Below are 17001 nucleotides of genomic sequence, written 5' to 3'. Positions count from 1 at the left end.
TTAAATACAGCCATGGACAAAATTGTAGATTCCCTTCTGTTAAAGACAGAAAAATCCACAATGCTCCCAGAAATAACCTGAAACTGACAAATCTAATAATAAAATTATTACTGAAAATTATCTGATGAAAATGAAACATTGCTTTTAAATTGTAGTTTAACAGAATCATTTTGAAACACAAAACAATGAAACCGTCCTGGAAAAAAACGATGGTCCCTAAACCTTATATTTTGTTGGCTTGTGGAAGCACAATCACTGTGCGAAACAGTTCTGTCCCGTAGCCACCTCTGCTTCCGCTCTTTAACATACCTGTCACACTGCTGTTAGTGCCTAACGGACTACAGTAAAGAAATCCTTTTCACTGATTGGTGAGTGTAGTTGCCTTTATTTCTATTGCATTTATTCCATTGCTTGGATTTGCACTTGCACCCCATGTATCAGGATTAGGTGAGGTTCCCCGCGGTCTAACGCAGGTGTGTGTTCATTTGATTGCTACTAGCTGCTGCAGTGCCGACTCTTACCTCTTCTTTGTGGATTATATTTTGTTGCACAACCTTTTGATGCAGTCACTGCAACCCAGAGATTTCTGTAACTCTCAATGAGACTTCTGCACTTGTCTCCAGGTATCTTGGCCAACTCCTTATAAGATCCTGCTCCCGCTATCTCATGTATGAAGGTGTCTTCTCCAGACTGCAGGTATCTTGGCCCACTCCTCATAAGATCCTGCTCCAGCTGTCTCAGGTGTGAAGTTGTCTTCTCCAGACTGCAGGTATCTTGGCCCACTCCTCATAAGATCCTGCTCCAGATGTCTCAGGTATGAAGGTGTCTTCTCCAGACTGCAGGTATCTTGGCCCACTCCTCATAAGATCCTGCTCCAGATGTCTCAGGTATGAAGGTATCTTCTCCAGACTCCAGGTATCTTGGCCCACTCCTCATAAGATCCTGCTCCAGCTGTCTCAGGTATGAAGGTGTCTTCTCCAGACTACAGGTATCTTGGCCCACTCCTCATAAGATCCTGCTCCAGATGTCTCAGGTATGAAGGTGTCTTCTCCAGAGTGCAGGTATCTTGGCTCCACTCCTCATAAGATCCTGCTCCAGATGTCTCAGGTGTGAAGGTGTCTTCTCCAGACTCCAGGTATCTTGGCCCACTCCTCATAAGATCCTGCTCCAGATGTCTCAGGTGTGAAGGTGTCTTCTCCAGACTCCAGATATCTTGGCCCACTCCTCATAAGATCCTGCTCCAGATGTCTCAGGTATGAAGGTGTCTTCTCCAGACTGCAGGTATCTTGGCCCACTCCTCATAAGATCCTGCTCCAGCTGTCTCAGGTGTGAAGGTGTCTTCTCCAGACTGCAGGTATCTTGGCCCACTCCTCATAAGATCCAGCTCCAGCTGTCTCAGGTGTGAAGGTGTCTTCTTCAGACTGCAGGTATCTTGGCCCACTCCTCATAAGATCCTGCTCCAGCTGTCTCAGGTGTGAAGGTGTCTTCTCCAGACTACAGGTATCTTGGCCCACTCCTCATAAGATCCTGATCCAGCTGTCTCAGGTGTGAAGGTGTCTTCTTCAGACTGCAGGTATCTTGGCCCACTCCTCATAAGATCCTGCTCTAGCTGTCTCAGGTGTGAAGGTATCTTCTCCAGACTGCAGGTATCTAGGCCCACTTCTCATAAGATCCTGCTCCAGCTTTCTCAGGTGTGAAGGTGTCTTCTCCAGACTCCAGGTATCTTGGCCCACTCCTCATAAGATACTGCTCCAGCTGTCTCAGTGTGAAGGTATCTTCTCCAGACTCAAGGTATCTTGGCCCACTCGTCATAAGATCCTGCTCCAGCTGTCTCAGGTTTGAAGGTGTCTTCTCCAGACTGCAAGTATCTTGGCCCACTCCTCATAAGATCCTGCTCCAGCTGTCTCAGGTGTGAAGGTGTCTTCTCCAGACTGCAGGTATCTTGGCCCACTCCTCATAAGATCCTGCTCTAGCTGTCTCAGGTGTGAAGGTATCTTCTCCAGACTGCAGGTATCTAGGCCCACTTCTCATAAGATCCTGCTCCAGCTTTCTCAGGTGTGAAGGTGTCTTCTCCAGACTCCAGGTATCTTGGCCCACTCCTCATAAGATACTGCTCCAGCTGTCTCAGTGTGAAGGTATCTTCTCCAGACTCCAGGTATCTTGGCCCACTCGTCATAAGATCCTGCTCCAGCTGTCTCAGGTGTGAAGGTGTCTTCTTCAGACTCCAGGTATCTTGGCCCACTCCTCATAAGATACTGCTCTAGCTGTCTCAGGTGTGAAGGTATCTTCTCCAGACTGCAGGTATCTTGGCCCACTTCTCATAAGATCCTGCTCCAGCTTTCTCAGGTGTGAAGGTGTCTTCTCCAGACTCCAGGTATCTTGGCCCACTCCTCATAAGATCCTGCTCCAGCTGCCTCAGTGTGAAGGTATCTTCTCCAGACTCCAGGTATCTTGGCCCACTCCTCATAAGATCCTGCTCCAGCTGTCTCAGGTATGAAGGTGTCTTCTCCAGACTACAGGTATCTTGGCCCACTCCTCATAAGATACTGCACCAGCTGTCTCAGGTATGAAGGTGTCTTCCCCAGACTGCAGGTATCTTGGCCCACTTCTCATAAGATACTGCTCCAGCTGTCTCAGGTGTGAAGGTGTCTTCTACAGACTGCAGGTATCTTGGCCCACTTCTCATAAGATCCTGCTCCAGCTTTCTCAGGTGTGAAGGTGTCTTCTCCAGACTGCATGTATCTTGGCCCACTCCTCATAAGATCCTGCTCCAGCTGTCTCAGGTATGAAGGTGTCTTCTCCAGACTACAGGTATCTTGGCCCACTCCTCATTAGATCCTGCTCCAGCTGTCTCAGGTGTGAAGGTGTCTTCTCCAGACTGCAGGTTTAAGTTTGTTCCTTAGATGTTCTGTGGGATTTAGATCAGGGCTCATAAAAAAATGACTTGAGAATAGTCCAATGTATTGCTCTTAGCCATTCAAAGGTGTTTTTAGCTGTTTGTTTTGGGTCATTGTCTTGTTGGAGGACCCATGACTGTGACTGAGCCAAAGCCTCCTGACACTGGGTAGCATATTTGACTCCATAATGCGCTGATATAATTGTACCCACTACAGACACCCTGTGCCAGATGGAGCAAAGCAGCCCCAAAATATAACCGAACATCCATCATGCTTCACAGTAGGAACAGGGTACATTTCTTCTTTTGCATCTGTAAACATAAAGATGATGTGACTTGCCAAAAAAACTCCAGCATTGTCTCATTTGTCCAAAGGTCAATCTTGTGGCCTGTCAATATGGATTTTGGCAAATTGTACTCTTGCTTTTTTAAATGTTTTGCTTTCAATAGTTGTGTCTCAGTCACTTCCATGAAGTCCACTTCAACTCAAACAGTGACGGATGGAGTGATCAGACACTGATGTACCTTGACCTTGGAGTTAAAGGGGTACTACAGTGGAAAACATATTTTTTTAATCAACTGGTGCCAGAAAGTTAAACAGATTTGTAAATTACTTCTATAAAAAAAATCTTTACCTTCTTGTACTTTTTAGCTGCTGTATACTACAGAGAAAGTTCTTTTCTTTTTGGATTTCTTTTTTTTTTCTGTCCACGGTGCTCTCTGCTGACTCCTCTGTCCATATCAGGAACTGTCCAGAACAGGAGCAAATCCCCATAGCAAACCTATGTTGCTCTGAACAAACCTATGTTGTTCCTGATACAGACAAAGGTGTCAGCAGAGAGCACTGGGGACAGAAAAAAAATAAGAATTCCAAAAACAAAAGAACTTTATCTGTAATATATAGATACTAATAAGTACTGGATAGATAAATATTTTTTATTAGAAGTAATTTACAAATCTGTTTACCGTATATACTCGAGTATAAGCCGAGTATTTCACCCCAAAAAAACAGGAAAAGTTATTGACTCGACTATAAGCCTAGGGTGGGAAATACATCATCCCCCTTGTCATCATCCAGACCCCCGTCATTAACACCCCCTCATCATCACCCTGTCATTTTCACCCCCTTCATCATCACCCTTTCATCATCCCCCCTGTCATTATCCAGACCCCCATCATCATCACCCCCGTCATCATTCCCCCCCCCCCTTCATCATCACCACCTGTCAAACCCTTCATTAGTGGTCTTCAACCTGCAGACCTCCAGATGTTGCAAATCTACAACTCACAGCACACCCGGACAGCCGTTGGCTGTCTGGGTATGCTGGGAGTTGTAGTTTTGCAACATCTGGAGGTCCACAGGTTGAAGACCACTGACCTATATGTTAGGATTATTTCTGGTGTAAATGATCTTAAAAGGGTACTCCCGTGGAAAACTTTTTTTACTAAAATCAACTGTTGCCAGAAAGTTTCTATTCACCTCTCCTCGGTGGGAAGGAAGGGTGAGCTGGTCCGGGCCATCTATGCGGCAGGCACCGTCGGGTGGGGAGGGTTAGTTGTTCCAGGCTGTCCATTTTCACTGGGGGGGGGGGGGGGGGGCCTCTTCTCCGCTCTGGGCCCGGCCCCGGACTAGTGACTTTGCCTTGACGACGACGCACAGGGACGTTCATGCGCAGGTACGTCTGCTGCGCATGGACGTCCCTGTGCGTTGTCGTCAAGGCAACATCACTAGTCCAGGGCCGGGCCCCGAGCGGAGAAGAGGGCCTGCCGGTGAAAATGGACAGCCCGGAACGACTAACCCTCCCCACCGGACAGTCCCTGCAGCATAGATGTTCCAGACCAGCTCACCCTTCCTTCCCACCGAGGGGAGGTGAGTAGAAAACTAAAGGGTGGGGGGTCTGGATGATGACGAAGGCCGCAGTGGTCTTCAATCTGCGGACCTCTGAATGTTTCAAAACTACAACTCCCAGCATGCCCAGACAGCCGATGGCTGTCTGGGCATGCTGGGAGTTGTAGTTTTGCAACATCTGGAGGTCCGCAGGTTGAAGACCACTGAGAAGGGATTGACAGGGGGAGAGTTCACTCGAGTATAAGCCGAGGGGGGCGTTTCCAGCACGAAAAATTGTGCTGAAAAACTCGGCTTGTACTCGAATATACGGTAACTTTCTGGCACCAGTTGTTTAAAAAAAAAAAAAAAAATCTGTCTCTTCTATTTAACATAAATTTTCTTCTGAAGTCCAGGGAGGTTGGATAGACGGGTAACCACGGGTTGGTTCCTGTTGACCTAAATTTCTGAAGAATATGTGCAATTGTAGTCACAGGAACATCCGTCTGCTTGGAGATGGTCTTCTAGCCTTTACATATGTGACTATAATTTTCTTCCTAATCTCCTAAAACAACTCCTCTCCTTGGCTTTCTGTGGTCCATGTGGTGCACACCATGATACCAAACTGCGCAGTGACTACATTTCACCCTGTAAACAGACTGACTTACTGATTATAAGTTTGGAGACATCTATGACGCTAAATGCAGGACACACTTCAGTTTAACATGTCCCTATTTTTTAACCCCTTAAGGACCAAGGACGTATGAGTACGTCCTTGGTCCCGCTCCCGTGATATAACGCAGGGTCCCACGGTGACCCCGCATCATATCACGGCGGGCCCGGCGTCATAGTGAAGCCGGGACCCGCCTCTAATAGCAATAATAGCTATTAACCCTTTAGCCGCGCGCTCAAAGCAAAAGTAAAAGTGCCCGGCTAGCTCAGGGAGCTGTTCGGGATCGCCGTGGTATAATCGCGGCATCCTGAACAGCTGTACTAAAGGAGGAAGGTCTCTTACCTTCCTTCCTGCCGTCCGATCACCGATTGAATGCTTCAAGCCTGAGATCCAGGCTTGAGCAATCAATCGCCGAAAACCCTGGTCAATGCATCCCTATGGAGATGCATTGAACACAGTTAAAGATCAGTAAATGCAATGTTATAATATTGCAAAAGAAAAGTGTAAAAAGAATCATTAACCCTTTGAATTATCCCTTCCCCTAATAAAAGTTTGAATTACCCGGCATTTCCAATAATAAAAAAAAAACAGTGTAAATAAAAATAAACATATGTGGTATCGCCGCGTGTGGAAATGTCCAATTAAAAAAAATATACCGCTAATTAAACTGCATGGTCAATGGCGTACGCACAAAAAAATTCCAAAGTCCAAAATAGCGTATTTTTGGTCACTTTTTATATCATGAAAAGATTAATAAAAAGCGATCAAAAAGTCAGATCAATGTAAAAAGGGTACCGACAAAAACTTCAGATCACGGTGCAAAAATGTAACTCTCATAGCGCCCTGAACATGGAAAAATAAAAAAGTTATAGGGGTCAGAAGATGACAATTTTAAACATATACATTTTCCTGCATGTAGTTATGATTTTTTTCTGAAGCAATACAAAATCAAACCTATATAAGTAGGGTATAATTTTAATTGTATGGACCTAGAGAAAAAAAATAAGGTGTCATTTTTACCAAAAAATGTACTACGTAGAAACAGAAGCCCCCAAAATTTACAAAATGGCTGTATTTTTTCAATTTTGTCGCACAATGATTTTTTTTCCCGTTCCGCCATAGATTTTTGGGTAAAATGACTGACATCATTACAAAGTAGAATTAGTGGCGCAAAAAATAAGCCATAATACAGATTTTTAGGTGCAAAATTTTAAAAACGAAAGAGCAAAAACGGAAAAACCCCCGGTCCTTAAGGGGTTAAGAATGGTATCAACAATTTGCTCCACGTCTGTATATTGCCTTAGGTTAGTAAAATGGGTCGGCTTTTTTCAGACACAGCTGCAAATGTAATTTTACATAGTACAAGCTGCAACATCATTAGTATTGCACTGTGTATGCCATGTACTTCATTTATTAGTGGATAACTCTCCATGACTGAACTGAGCGAGGAAACCTGTGAATAGAGATGAGCGAACTTACAGTAAATTCGATTTGTCACAAACTTCTCGGCTCGACAGTTGATGACTTTTCCTGCATAAATTAGTTCAGCTTTCAGGTGCTCCCGTGGGCTGGAAAAGGTGGAGACAGTCCTAGGAGACTCTTTCCTAGGAATGTATCCACCATTTCCAGCCCACCGGAGCACCTGAAGGCTGAACTCATTTACCCAGGATAAGTCATCAACTGCCGAGCCGAGAAGTTCGTGACAAATCGAATTTACTGTAAGTTCGCTCATCTCTACCTGTGAATGTTAAAGGGTAGGTAGTTCAGTGCCCTGTTCACAAATCTTTTGTACTTACAGTAAGACACAATAAAATATAACATTGATAATGACTGCAGATGTATGATTTGTATTCAAAACTGTATGTACTCTGTTTTCAATGTAGATAATGAAAATTATGCTTCAAAAAGCATTTCATGGTATTACAATATTCATATATACCCAATGTACTTAAAAATTGCTAAAATATATGAATAATAAAAACATTTCAACATAAGAAAAGGTTGTCCTTCATTTTAAAAATTCTTATATGTTATTTGCTTACTTTTATTTATCTATTTTCACAATTAAAATGAATTACAATTAAAATTTTAACAATTAAAATGAATTATCTGTGCAAGGTCTCATTGTGACAGCCATATTGCTGCGGTTATATTTTTGCATCCATATTCCGGCCCAGTCTGACTGCAGGTCTTATGGCTTGAACTAATAACATGGAAGTGATATATAATGCTGTTAGCTTAGGTCATAAAACATGTGGTAGGTCCAGGATTTTCAGCTTAAGGGTAGGTTCACAAGTGCAGATTTTGCTACAGATTTGATACAATGTAAATCAATGTAACTAAGTAAATGAACACAGCATCAAATCTACAACATCTAATCTGTAAAATACATTTTTCCTAAGGGCCTATTCACACTACAAAAATCCATCCATAGAAATTTCAGCGGTCTTTTTTGTTTACAGTTGTGGCCACCAATATCAATGGACGCTAGGACCACTTAGACGTGTGCCAACTTAATTGAAATGCTCATTCTTTCTTCAGAATCTGGAATTTTTATTTCTGCTGTAGAATTTACTGCCTCGGAGAATTCGTAGTGTACACAGTGCAGCAGAATCCTATTGAAAATGATGGAAGGCTGCTGCATCGGAATTTTTATAGTGTGAAGATGCTGTGTTTGCTGCAGATTTGATGTTGCAGATTTAATGCTATGTTCATTCATTTATTTACTGTGTACACTACGGATTGTCTGAGGAGGTAAATTCTACTGCAGAAATAAAAATTCCGGACTCAAAAGAAAGAATGAACATGTGACAAAAACATGTGATTTAGACCATTTTCCACTGAGCCTTTGATCTAGCCAATAGGAGTCATGGTTTCAACGTATATAAGGGTGCCAAGGAGTGCACATTTTTAAGCCAACTAACTGATGGTCTAAACTTAGACTTGAAAGTATAAAGATATGTCAGATTTATCAAACAGCATAAACCACATTAGTAAATCTAACACTTTTGTAGACTAAAGAGAATGGTGTTTTCCATGGCAAACGCCAGTGTGTGACCATATTGGATTTATCAAGAGTCACATTACTTTTGAGAAATCCAGGCACACACAAGTGCGAATAATGGCAGAAGGCAAATGTGATGTACAGATGCATCAGTGCACATCTCATTGTCATATAAAAATATGTTGTCTTAGACATTCTATAGGAATGCAAGAAAACACTTAAATAATAGGTGTACTCTGTTATGGACCAGCATAGGATGGTTGTTACAGCCAAGTATAGAAAGTAACTGTTGTGGTTGCAAATACTTGTTCACAGAGAAAGGACTTACCTTTAAAATATGACATGGCAAGTTCCTTCTTTCTTTACTTCTCTGAGTAGTGCCATATCATCCAGTATTATGTTATGTGATCCAAGCACCTGGCCCACTGCAACCTTGGTCATATGAAATGAGGTAGCACTAGAGCAGTCACAAAAAGCAGTGGATGTACACAATAAAACATATCTATCGATCTATCTTGCAGGACCAGCCCTTGAGTGGAAATCTTGCTTGGGTGAGTTCCCTCACTTTTTTTCTCAGGACTTGACCCATATATATATATATATATATATATATATATATATATATATATATATATATATATATTTTTTTTTTTAATATATATATATATATATATGTATATATATATAATTTATTTATGTATTTATTAGGTATTTTTGAGGACAGGAAACAGGGGTATGCCTGCGATGCCTGCGTATGACAATGTATTCCCTATCTACAGGATTCCCTTTCCACAGGGTCTGCTGTAGGTACCCTGCGCTCCAGTAGACAATGCATGGAGAGCATGCCGACACTGTGCTCCATGTAGCAGAAAGATTGGAGGCCACATTCTGTAGATCGCAGAAGAGGTCCAAGAGATTGGATCCCTCCCCGTAATCAGACACTAATCCCATAGTCTATTGAGTGGATATGTTTTTAAACTCTAAAGTACCCCTTTACTGCAACCCTGTAAGGAGGTATTTTTTCAAATAAACAATTCTAGTCTTAAATGACATCAGAGGGGTTTCTAGATCATACTAAAGAAACTAAACTATGTTAACATGGGTTTTAAAAGGGGTACTCCAGCACTTCCCCTATCACCTATCTACAGGATGGGGAATAACTGTCTGATCATGAGAGTCCAACTACTGAGACCGCCATAAGATCTATAGGACGAGGCCCCGGCTCCACCCGTTCATGGAGCTGTTACGCCGAGCGCTCCGGGTCCCTGCTCCTCCCCGGAGCGCTCACGGCGTCTCTCTCCCTGCAGCGCTCCGGTCAGACCCGCTGACCGGGAGCGCTGCACTGACATTGCCGGTGGGGATGCGATTCGCATAGTGGGACGCGCCCGCTCGCGAATCGCATCCCAAGTCACTTACCCGTCCCGGTCCCCGGCTGTCATGTGCTGGCGCGCGCGGCTCCGCTCTCTAGGGCGCGCGCGCGCCAGCTCTCTGAGACTTAAAGGGCCAGTGCACCAATGATTGGTGCCTAGCCCAATTAGCTTAATTGGCTTCCACCTGCTCCCTGGCTATATCACATCACTTCCCCTGCACTCCCTTGCCGGATCTTGTTGCCTTGTGCCAGTGAAAGCGTTTAGTGTTGTCCAAGCCTGTGTTACCTGATCTCCTGCTATCCATATTGACTACGAACCTTGCCGCCTGCCCCGACCTTCTGCTACGTCTGACCTTGCCTCTGCCTAGTCCTTCTGTCCCACGCCTTCTGAGCAGTCAGCGAGGTTGAGCCGTTGCTAGTGGATACGACCTGGTTGCTACTGCCGCAGCAAGACCATCCCGCTTTGCGGCGGGCTCTGGTGAACACCAGTAGCCTCTTAAAACCGGTCCACCAGCACGGTCCACGCCAATCCCTCGCTGACACAGTGGATCCACAACCTGTAAGCCGAATCGTGACAGTAGATCCGGCCATGGATCCCGCTGAGGTGCCGCTGCCAAGTCTCGCTGACCTTACCACGGTGGTCGCTCAGCAATCGCAGCAAATTGCCCAACAAGGACAGCAGCTGTCGCAGTTGACCGCCATGTTACAGCAACTTCTGCCTCTGCTACAGCAGCAACCATCTCCTCCGCCAGCTCCTGCACCTCCTCCGCAGCGAGTGGCCGCTCCTAGCCTCCGCTTGTCCCTGCCGGACAAATTTGATGGGGACTCTAGACTCTGCCGTGGATTTTTGTCTCAATGTTCCCTGCATATGGAGATGTTGTCGGACTTGTTTCCTACAGAACGGTCTAAGGTGGCGTTCGTAGTGAGCCCTCTTTCAGTAAAGGCCTTGTCTTGGGCCACACCGCTATGGGACCGCAATGATCCTGCCACAGCCACAGTCCAGTCCTTCTTTGCTGAAGTCCGTAGTGTCTTCGAGGAACCAGCCCGAGCTTCTTCTGCCGAGACTGCCCTGCTGAACCTGGTCCAGGGTAATTCTTCAGTAGGCGAGTACGCCATCCAATTTCGTACTCTTGCTTCCGAATTATCTTGGAATAACGAGGCTCTCTGCGCGACCTTTAAAAAAGGCCTATCCAGTAGCATCAAGGATGTGCTGGCCGCACGAGAGATTCCTGCCAACCTACAAGAACTTATCCATTTGGCCACCCGCATTGACATGCGTTTTTCTGAGAGACATCAGGAGCTCCGCCAGGAAAAAGACTTAGATTTCTGGGCACCTCTCCCACAGTATCCTTTGCAATCTACGCCTGGGCCTCCCGCCGAGGAGGCCATGCAAGTGGATCGGTCGCGCCTGACCCAGGAAGAGAGGAATCGCCGTAGGGAAGAAAATCTTTGTCTGTACTGTGCCAGTACCGAGCATTTCTTGGTGGATTGCCCTATTCGTCCTCCACGTCTAGGAAACGCACGCACGCACCCAGCTCACGTGGGTGTGGCGTCTCTTGGTTCAAAGTCTGTTTCTCCACGTCTCACGGTGCCCGTGCGGATTTCTCCTTCTGCCAACTCCTCCCTCTCAGCCGTGGCCTCTGGGAATTTTATTTTGGATTCTTTGGTGAATAAATTCTGCATCCCGGTGACCCGTCTCGTCAAGCCGCTCTACATTTCCGCGGTCAACGGAGTTAGATTGGATTGCACCGTGCGTTACCGCACAAAATCCCTCTTAATGTGCATTGGACCCCATCACGAATTGATTGAATTTTTTGTCCTTCCCAACTGCACTTCTGAGGTCCTCCTCGGTCTGCCATGGCTCCAGCTTCATTCTCCCACCCTTGACTGGACCACCGGGGAGATCAAGAACTGGGACTCTGCTTGCCATAAGAAATGCCTCTCCCCCCCTCCCAGTCCCGTCAGGCTAGCCTCAGTGCCTCCTCCTACACCTAGTCTCCCCAAGGCTTATCAGGACTGTACCTTGCCTCCTCTTGGCCCCCGTCCTGGTGACACACTGCCCCGTGCCAAGCTTCACCCTCTGCCCTCCCTCCCCATTCCCACTCCTGCTGTACTGCCTGCCTTTGAGGAAACCCTACATTCACTCCCGGTGTCCTCGTCCCAGGTAAAGCAGTTGTCGGACAAAAAAAGGGGGAGACCTAAGGGGGGGTACTGTTACGCCGAGTGCTCCGCGTCCCTGCTCCTCCCCGGAGCGCTCATGGCGTCTCTCTCCCTGCAGCGGCCCGGTCAGACCCGCTGACCGGGAGCGCTGCACTGACATTGCCGGCGGGGATGCGATTCGCATAGCGGGACGCGCCCGCTCGCGAATCGCATCCCAAGTCACTTACCCGTCCCGGTCCCCGGCCGTCATGTGCTGGCGCGCGCGGCTCCGCTCTCTAGGGCGCACGCGCGCCAGCTCTCTGAGACTTAAAGGGCCAGTGCACCAATGATTGGTGCCTGGCCCAATTAGCTTAATTGGCTTCCACCTGCTCCCTGGCTATATCACATCACTTCCCCTGCACTCCCTTGCCGGATCTTGTTGCCTTGTGCCAGTGAAAGCGTTTAGTGTTGTCCAAGCCTGTGTTACCTGATCTCCTGCTATCCATATTGACTACGAACCTTGCCACCTGCCCCGACCTTCTGCTACGTCTGACCTTGCCTCTGCCTAGTCCTTCTGTCCCACGCCTTCTCAGCAGTCAGCGAGGTTGAGCCGTTGCTAGTGGATACGACCTGGTTGCTACTGCCGCAGCAAGACCATCCCGCTTTGCGGCGGGCTCTGGTGAACACCAGTAGCCTCTTAGAACCGGTCCACCAGCACGGTCCACACCAATCCCTCGCTGACACAGTGGATCCACAACCTGTAAGCCGAATCGTGACAGGAGCATTGTGGTCAGTACCTGCTTCATGCATTGTGCAAAGGAGCACCGGAGATACATGAGTGCTGTACTTGTCTATCTCTGGCACTCCCACAGACAGTACTAACTTCACTGCTCCATGAACAAGTGGAGCCAGGCCCTGTTCTGAGATGGCGGAGGTTCTTAGCATATAGGGAATACGTTTTAAAGGCCACTCTGTGGGGGTCCAGAAGCTTCAAGTTACAGCTCTGTTTGTAGGTACTCTAGAGATGCGACCAAACCATTGACATGCACTGACAAATACAGTCTACAATATTGATAATTATAAACAGTGCATTCTAACTGCAATAGGACAGCTGAAACCATGAATACTAATAATTATCACAAAACCCCTGTTACTCACTTGATTAAAGCTGAGAGAACTGTCTGTAATCTTCCATGTCAGCCATATTTTAATGAGCGCCTTTGTGTGTACCGTGTAACAATCAACTCTGTCTGCTGCAAACTACCTTAATAACTCCGAAAGAGATGTACATCATCATCTCCTTGCATTGCATCACACAAAGAAGAACATAAACAGCAATCTACCAAGACTTTTACTTACTTTGTTCCCTTGCAATCTTCTCTTTACTTCTATGCATTATTTTTCTGCAAGTGATTCATCATAACAATGTTATCCCACTGTGCAAACAGAATGAACTAGATGTACACGCTACATGTGCTCTGGAGTAATTGTAGTAAAGCATCGCTTTTGAGGAACAAAATTACCCTGAATTTTAAGATGTTCTTAATTTCACACTTCTCAAGCATTCACTGTTTTGGGGCAAGTAGATTCAAATCACTGGCCCATTCAAGGGTATTACACTAAACACACCAATTTTCTTTTATTTGAATTTGAAAGGGAAATGTTCTGTTTTATAGATCTGGGTTTATCGAATTTTTCTTTAGTATTTTGGATTTTTGTTGATATTTTTGATCATTGAGGTTGATGTTTTTATAAACCTTAAAAAAGGAAAACAGAATTTTCATGTTTCAAGGTAGAATACATGTTTCTGTCTTTTACTTCTCGGCTCAGCTCAAACTTGTAAATCCTCATGCTGCAAATAATCAGTAAAGGAATTTCCGCAATTCCACACAAATAGCTCACGGAACGTAATTGCAGAATTTTGGCAGAATTTCGGCAGAATTTCTGTGTCCTCAGAACCGAGAGTTCTGACAAAAATTCAAACGCCATTGACATCGACTCCAAAATTCCGCTGTCTGAATGGGACTGCGGAATCCTATTGAAATCAATAAACACTAACTTACGGGAGAATTTCCATGTGTAAGTGTTCCATGGAATTTTTCACGGAAATTGAAAACATACCCTAAGGGTTCATTCGTATTAACCCTCTGTAGCAGGCCCCCCTCAAAACAAGCCACCGCTAGGACTGCTTGGAAGTGAGCTGTCTCAACAGTCGGCAATGCATTTCAGAGAAGATAATGCTGAAAAGGTGAACATGTTCATTCTTACGGTGAAGTCATTCTAATGAACTGTCCGTTGCGGAAATTTTGTAGTGTGAATTTTGTAGCAGAATCCCATTGAGGACAATTGGAGGCTGCTGCACCATATGTTTAAGAGTAATTCTTGTGGGGAGTTCCGCTCAGAAAATATCTAGCGTAAATGGGTCCTAAATCATCAAACAATCTGCAGGGAAATCTACATGACAAATCTTCACCATGCAATGCATTCTTGGTATAGAGTAGATGCAGACTGGGAAAAAATCAGTTGCTTTAGGGCAGTGTTTTTCCAATAAGTATGCCTCCAGCTATTGCAAAACTACAACTCCCAGCACAGCCGTTGGCTGTCCGGGCATGCTGGGAGTTGTAGTTTTGCGATAGCAGGAGGCACTCTGGTTGGCAAACGCTGCTTTAGGGTCTTGTTGACAATGCAAATTGAAGCGATAGAGAATTTTGCCTCAACATCCAGCCAAAATTTGCACCAGAAATATGTAAATGGCAATGCGGATCTTGATGTCAGTGGGAAAAATGTTCAGAAAACTGACTTGTTGCACTTAATTCAAAGATGAAAATCTGTGACCCGTTTTTTTTAATACCTTAGAGGGGTACTCCGCCCCTAGAAATCTTATCCTCTATCCAAAGGCAAGTGCAGCAGGAGAGATTGCGGGGGTCCCCAGCGGCGGGACCCTCGCAATCAGAAATCTTATCCCCTATCCTTTGGATAGGGGATAAGATGTCTAGGGGTGGAGTACCTCTTTAATGACTTGGTTTTTTCATTTTTGCACTTTCGTTTTTTCCTCCTCACCTTTTAAAAATTGTTTCAGTTTTCCACACTTTCAATTTTCCACCTACAGATCCATATGAGGGCTTGTTTCATGTGCTACCGATTTAATTTTATAATGAATAATCAATCATTTTACAAAAAAATCTACAGCAAAACCGTAAAATTATTATTTGTGGGACCAAATTGAAAAAAAAAAAAAGACGCCATTTTGTAAATTTTGGGGGCTTCCATTTCTATGAAATGAACTTTTCGGTAAAAGTGACACCTTATGTTATTCGGTAGGTCCATACGATTAAAATGATACCAAACTTATATAGGTTTTTTTTTTGTTTTACTAATGTTAAAAAATTATAATTTTTTGCATCACAATTAGTAAGTTTAAAAATGTCCTTTTCTGACCCCTATAACTTTTTTATTTTTCTGCAAGCAAGGCAAATTTTTTGTGCCGTGATCTGAAATTTTTATCGGTACTATTTTTGTTTTGATGTGACTTTTTTTATCTCTTTTTATACATTTTTTTAGGGTATACAAGGGGACCAAAAATATGCAATTTTGGACTTTGGAATTTTTTTACGTGTACGCCATTGACCTTGCAGTTTTATTAACATTATATTTTTATAGTTCGGACATTTACGCATACGGTGATACCACATATGTTTATATTTATTTTTGTTTACATATTTTATGGAAAAAGGGGGGTGATTCAAATTTGATTAGAGAAAGGGTTAAATCACATTTATTTACTTTTTTTTACTTTTTTTTTACTTTTTTTTACACATTTACAGGTGAAACTCTAAAAATTGTAATATCATGCAAAAGTTAATTGTATTTCATTAATGCAACTTAAAAGGAAAGGAAGCATGAAGTGCTCCAAAATCTCTTTGTAGACGGATGCGTTGACCCTGGACTTAATGAAGCACAGTGGATCAACTTTAGCAGATGACATGATTCCCCAAATCATAGTAATTGGAGGGGGCTTTGGGGTTTTCATAAGCTGTAAGCCGTAATCACCACAATTATGACAAATCATGGCTTGAACTATCTTGCTTTGTATGTAATGAGTCTCTCATATATTAGTTTCACCTTTTAAGTTGCATTACTGAAATAAATGAACTTTGCACCATATTCCAATTTTTTTAATTTCACCTGTATAGCCTCCATAGGGGACTCTATAGCCCTCATTATCGGTCGCTCTGCTGCTCCATCCTGGATCTCATACATGGAGCAATCGAGCGACGATTGGATGCTGAGTGGGAAGATAGAGACCCTCCCTGCATCCTCTCAGTTGATCGGGACAACGCGGTTTTACAGTGGTGGCCCCGATCAGCTCCGCTAAGCTGCCAGGAAGCTTTTTTTTTATTGTTATTTTAGATGCGGCAATCAACTTTGATCGCCGCGTCTAAGGGGTTAACACCAGACATCACAGTGATCGGTGATGTCCGGTATTAGCCACGGGTCCCGGCCATTGATAGCCACCGGGACCGACCCGCTATGACATGGGGTCAGCTTGTGACCCGCGTAATAGCAGGGAAGCGGGCGCATGGTGTATAGGTACGCCCTGCGTCTTGAAGAGGTTACAAATGACACAGATTGGTGTGAAATGTTCTACTGAAGACAAAGGGAAGTGTTTTTTATGCAAAACTGCACTGATTTGGATTTTATTGGATTTTATGCAAAACTGCACTGATTGTGTGTGTGTGTGTGTTTTCATTCATTTATTTATTTATTTATTTTTTTCTTTTTTTTACATAACAGGAAAATGTGTCCTTGACTTAACTCATACATGGAACTTGAATTGTTCGATGTAAATGTTCATGCTCAAGAAAAGGCAGTCATCCAAAAGTTTGCTATAAGGCAACAGAAAATGGATTTAAAAATACTGCTCAGCCATCAATATGTATTATGGAAATGCTACCACTGCTAAAGAGCCATACAGGTAATAACATTTTTTTGGTCATTTGCTACATAACCAATTTCTGTATTTGTGTGAGTGCACATATGGGATTGAGAAAGGTGGCTCTTTTCACCATCAGTAAGTACTATCTGCTTTGTAAGT

Source organism: Hyla sarda, chromosome 4, assembly GCF_029499605.1.
Source record: "Hyla sarda isolate aHylSar1 chromosome 4, aHylSar1.hap1, whole genome shotgun sequence".
Classification (NCBI taxonomy): Eukaryota; Metazoa; Chordata; class Amphibia; order Anura; family Hylidae; genus Hyla; species Hyla sarda.
The sequence above is the reverse complement of the archived record's forward strand: the minus strand, read 5'-3'. Positions refer to the sequence as shown.